Source organism: Chiloscyllium plagiosum, chromosome 10 (genome assembly GCF_004010195.1).
Source record: "Chiloscyllium plagiosum isolate BGI_BamShark_2017 chromosome 10, ASM401019v2, whole genome shotgun sequence".
Classification (NCBI taxonomy): Eukaryota; Metazoa; Chordata; class Chondrichthyes; order Orectolobiformes; family Hemiscylliidae; genus Chiloscyllium; species Chiloscyllium plagiosum.
This window is the reverse complement of record NC_057719.1, coordinates 84,388,203-84,394,202: the sequence shown is the minus strand read 5'-3', so window position 1 is coordinate 84,394,202 and position 6,000 is coordinate 84,388,203. Positions and strand designations below refer to the sequence as shown.

At 39.9% G+C, this 6,000-nt stretch overlaps 1 protein-coding gene across 1 annotated transcript in view; it reads left to right on the top strand.

Annotated features, from left to right (window-relative positions):
* The window catches only part of LOC122554015 (metastasis-associated protein MTA1-like), a 170,586-nt gene that overhangs the window by 82,117 nt on the left and 82,469 nt on the right, over positions 1-6,000 (top strand). The gene's annotated exons all lie outside the window — the stretch shown is intronic.

Below are 6,000 nucleotides of genomic sequence, written 5' to 3'. Positions count from 1 at the left end.
GGAATATCCTCCCTCAGCACAGCTGTAATGCTATCCCTTATCAAAAATGCCATTCCCCCTCCTCTCTGGCCTCCCTTTCTGTCTTTTCTGTAGCATTTGTATCCTGGAACATTAAGGTGCCAGTCCTGCCCATCCCTGAGCCATGTTTCCGTAATTGCTATGATATCCCAGTCCCATGTTGCTAACCATGCCCTGAGTTCATCTGCCTCCCCTATTAGGCCCCTTGCATTGAAATAAATGCAGTTTAATTTATTAGTCCTACCTTGTCCCTGCCAGCCTTGATTTCTTGACTCAATTCTGTTCTCAGCTGTACCTGTCACAGATTTCTACCCCAAAAGAGATTCCAATGATCCAAAAATGTGAATCCTTCTCCCATACATGCATTCATCGGCTCTATCCCCCTATTCCTGGCCTCACTAGCTCACAGCACTGGGAGTAATCCAGATATTGGAGGACCCCCTTTTTAAATTTCTGCCTAACTCTCTGTAATCTTCCTTCAGAATCTCAATCTTTTCCCTTCCAATACCGTTGGTTCCAATGTGGACAATGACCTCCTGCTGGTCCCTGTCCCCGTGAGAACATTCTGCAACCTCTCTGAGACATCCTTGATCCTGGCACCAGGGAAACAACACACCATTCTGCTTTTTATCTGCTGGCCACAGAAACATCTGTTTGTACCTCGGACTACAGAATCCCCTAAAACAATTGATCTCTTGGAAGCCGACATACCCCTCATTGCATTAGAGCCAGTCTCAATACCAGAAACGTGGCTTTTCATGCTACGTTCCCCTGAGAATCCATCACCCCCTACATTTTCCAAAACAGCATACTTGTTTGAAATGGGTATATCCACAAAAGACTCCTGTACTAGCTACCGACCTCTCTCACTCTTCCTGGAGTTAACCCATCTGTGTGACTGTATCTGAGACTTTCCCCCCTTCCTATAACTGCCATCCATCACGTACTGTTGCTGTTGCAAATTCCTCATCGCTTCTATCTGTTTCTCCAACCGATTCACTTGATCTGATAAGATTCGCATCCAACAGCGTTTATGGCAGATATAATCCACAGTAACCCTTAAACTCTCTTTAAACTCCCACATCTGATAAGAAGTACATATCACTGCAAAGGCCATTTTTGCTCCTTCACAATCTACAGACCCAGAAAATAACACTGTCTTACTCCTCTACAAACACTGCCCCAGGTTAAATTAATAGCTATGGCTTATATTTTAAGTTTAATCAAAAGACTTATCTCCAAAAAATATATAATCAAGAAAGAACCAACTATACTCACTACTGCAGCCTCTCTCTTGGACAGACTTAAACAACAGTTAACTTATCTGATTCTCTGCTGTGAACTTCGCCCAACAGTTCCTCCAAGATTAGTTGTGAATTTCACTGTTTGTTAATTTTCCCAGATGCACTCCGATGTCCAGCGATACACAAATTCAAACAGCAAAGGGGGTAACTGTGCAGTTTCTCTCTCCCCCCTGCACTGTCCTCACCATGTGCTTCCTTTGTCTGCTCTTCTCCCTTTTAAACTGCTGTTGTTTTGGTTTTTTTTTCCAAAGTTCCAAAACAATGCAACAGCATATAAAACAGCAATTGCTGTTCCTGGAATTCGAGGAAATCACCTCCAACACCTAAAATACCTTAAAAAAAGGAGGAACTCTTACAGCCAGAATTTTTTCCCGTCCTCCATCTTGGATTACCCAGAATCCATAAAACCTGTCTAAAATTTTAGATTTTCACTCTAGATAACTAAGACAAAGCAGTTGATTATTTGCAAGTAATTTTAAGATACTTGATTGTTTGTTTGAGAAGCAGTAGTGTAGATTCGATGGATTAGCTCAAGAGGAAGGAAAAGTGGTAGTTGGGAGTGGTTTACTGATAGGAACAGGGATGTTGTTGTCAATAGCTTGTGATGGCAGCTTCATGCTCTGTAGGTAATATGTTGGGCACTCCTCCCTTGTTCTTCCTCTCTCTTTACTAATTCATCATTCATCTTAAAAAAAAATGCAGCTGCCTGTCAAGGTCTGCTCTTGATAAGGACTGTCTGCTATCTCTGAGCATTTCTTAACATCATTCTATCTCTATGAAGTCGCAGTTTACCTTATACCAGTCATTTGTTTGAGTTCTTCTTTCTATTGAATATTGGACATGTACTCAAGATGTCAGGATGGTTATTTCCATGTTAGTTCATTCCCCCAGTTCTTTGGTTCTTTTTAAACACTTGGCAAGATAAATGAATCATTTGCCAAGGTCAGTTTGCAACTCGATCACATCAATTCAGGAGTTTGATGACCGTAATTATTGGGAATGGAGTATTTGTATCTTTAGTCTCTATGTTGTCTCGGTTCCTGGCTATTAGAAAACTTTGTGCATTTCCAGAAAGACACAGTCAATCCTGTCTTGATTAATTTCATAAGAGTTCTATGTTATACTGTACACTACACCATTCCCTTTCATAAAACCATGTTGACTCTGCAGGATTGTATTATGATTTTCTTTTTTAGCTAATGCATAATAACAGACTTCAGCATTTTTCTAATGATAGTTAGATTAACTGGCCCAACATTTCCTGATTTTATTTCCCCCTCTCCTCCCTCTTCTCTTGAATAGTGTCTGCCATTTCCTTCTTCCCCATTATTATTTCAGCAGTCTTACTCGAAAGGACCATGCAGCAGCTTTTACTCTTTATTTTTATATTCCTTGCTAATTTTCACTTAACTCTAACTTGCATTTTTGTTAATTGGAATACCAAATGCAGACATCACTGGACTGAAGGAATAGGTCAATTTTAAATTCCCTCAGGTATCAGAATCCCGGAGTTAAACACAGTCTTGCTGTACTTAGTCACGAGTGCACCTTTGTGCAACTGATGTTTTGTTCCCAAGATCAGTAATCCTGCGTTAACTCGCCATGTGGATATTTGATTGTAGAAGCTCATTAATTGTGCCTTGAATCTATGCTCCATCACCAAGATGAGGAAGGGTGAGTTTGGTTTGGAAACAGTACAGTTGGATGTAAAAGGAAGGAATTGCAATATTTTTAAAAGACTTAAATTATAAAGCTGCATAGGTTTGGCTTGTATATTTTAACATTTAGTGTAGAAGATTAAAGTGTGATCGAAGAAAGAGGTATGGAAGCAAACCTGGCTGTTGGAGTTAAGATGAGGATTAGTTATTTGTTCGGCATGGATGAATTGGACCGAAGTCATTATCTCTGTGGCTGTAAATAATAATAATTATTCATGGTCTAACAAAATTATGGAACAGGCTTGAGAGGTTGAATAGTCTATTCTTATTCCTATGTTTTTTAAGATGCTTTCAAGTAATGTCCCAGTTACCAGATTTGACCGTCAACAAGTTGCATTTATAAGTCCTAAAGTGTTTCACATGAGTGTTATCAAGCAAAGTACTGTACGCCACCAAGAAACATGAGAAAATTTTAGGGAAGAAGATCGATAGCTTCTGGTTGAAGCTGTAGATTTGAAGTAGCATCTTAAAGATGGACAGAAGCAAAAATGTTTAGGGAGGAAATTCCAAAATTAGGCCCATCGTTATGACTGTCAATAGTGGGGCAATGAATATCATGAATATGCTGGAGGTTAGGAATGGGAAATGCATAAATGGGTGATTTTAAGGCTAGAAGAAGTTACAGGAATAGAGGAGGGTGAGGCTGTGGAAGAATAAGAAAACAAGATGAGAATTTGGTAGTGGCCCAGTCACCTTACCAGGCTTGACATTTATTGATGATGACTGTGATGTAATCTGTCCCCAGCATACTGTGCAAATGTAACCTTCAGAGTATGCTCAGTTCTAATGGAACTACATCTGACTGTTTCAGAATGTTAATAATATTCAATTCTGCCTTAGCAAGATTGGAGCTCAAGTGTGGGAATGAAACACAGGGCAGAACTATCTCGGTGAAGCAAACTGTCAATTAAAGTCTGATATTATACTTCTGTGAGTGAGTACAGGAGTGCAATTTTGGAGGTCCGGGAACCTAGACCCTGGAAAGTACAGTGATTGGCCAGAACAGGATCAGTCATTTGATGCAGTTCATGGTGGGTGACTCTTGAGAGGGGGTTTCAAGGCCAGATCGATTAAGTGAAGAGTTGTGAATGTTTCGTGAGTTTTGATGACCCATTAGTCATTAACATCTGGAGAGAATTGTCGAAAAATCACTGGGATCTGTTTTGATTGCATTTGCTGTTTGGTGTGTGCTATGGGATGTTTTATCACAATGTATTATCTATCTTTAGTGCTTGTTATTATAAGATTGGAGAGGGTACAGAAAAGCTTTATAAGGATATTAGTGGGACTGGAGTGTTTGGGTTATTATAACAGGCTGGAACTTCTTTCACTAGAGCATGGGAGGTTGAGGGGTAATCTTATAGAAGTTCATAAAATGATGAGGGGCATGGATAAGGTGAATAGCAAAGGTCTTTTCCCTCAGGTAGGGGAGTTCAAAACTAGAGGGCATAATTTTAAGGTGAGAGGAAAAAGATTTAAAAGATCTGGGGGCAACTTTTTCACACACAAGGTGGTTAGCACGTGGTATGAACAGCCAGAGGAAGTGGTAAATACAGGTACAGTTACAACACTTAAAAGACATTTGGACAGGTCCATGAATAGGAAAGGTTTGGAAGGATATGGGCCAAATGCAGACAAATGGAACTAGTTTAGTTTGGGAAACTTGGTCAGCATTGACTGGTTGAACTGAAGGGTCTGTTCCCATGCTTTTAAAAAAAAATTGTATTTGTGAGATGTGAGCGTCCCTGGCTAGGCCAGTATTTATTGCCCATCCCTAATTGCCAAGAGGCAGTTAAGAATCAACCACATTGCTATGGATCTAGACACACATGTAGGCCAGGCCAAGTAAGGATGGCAGATTTCCTTCCCTGAAGGGCATTAGTGAACCAAATGGGTTTTTCCAACAATTGACAATGGTGTGATGATCATCATTAGACTCTGAATTCTAGATATTTTTTAATTGAATTTAAATTCCATTATCTGCATGATGGAATTTGAACCCATGTCCCCAGAACATTACCTGGTCTCGAGATTATTTGCCTACCGATAATACCACTGGGCTGTTGCCTCCCCTCATTTATGACTGTATGCTCATGTTGATCTGGGTGTTAGAATATAACTAGCACATGTATTGTAGTGTAGATTTTATTATTATTCTAACATATAAGAAAGATTATTGTTGCTTTAATCATTTTGCTTTATTTGTTTTGTAAGTGCCCTGGATCTCTCACTTTGTTGTCTTTTAAGAGACATGTTAATGGTCCCTATTTGGATATTTGATTTATTACTCTCACATGTATCTAGGCACGGTGAAAAGTTTTGTTTTGTGTACAGTACAGGCAGATTGTACCATAAAAAATGCATTAGGGTGATAGAACAGAACAAAGAATACAATGTTACAGCTGCAGAGGAGGTGCACAGAGAGTTAGAATAGGTTTAAAATTTGAGAGTTCCATTCAGAAGTCTAATAACAGCAGGGAAGAAGTTGTTCTTGAAGCTGTTTGTGTGTATATGTATATACCTTGTATATCTTCTATCCAACAGAAAAGGATGGAAGAGAACATACCAGGGTGGGAGGGGTCTTTGATTATGTTGGTTGCTTTTCCAAGATAATGGGAAGTATAGATGGAGTCAGTGGATAGAAGGCTGGTTTGTGTGATGGACTGGGCTCTGCTCATGACTCTTTGTAGTTTCTTGTGGTCTTCGAAAGAGCACTTGCCAAACCACGGTGTGAAGCATCCAGATAGAATGCTTTCTATAGTGTATCTATAAAAATTGATAAGATTCCTTGTGGACATGCTAATTTCCTTAGCCATCAGAGGCCATTAGGGGCATTGGCCTGCTTTCTTGACCATTACGTTGACATGGGTGGACTAGGACAGATTGTTGGTGATCTTCACTCCCAGGAACCTGATGCTCTCGACCATCTCCATCTCAGCACCATTGATGAAGACAGGGGC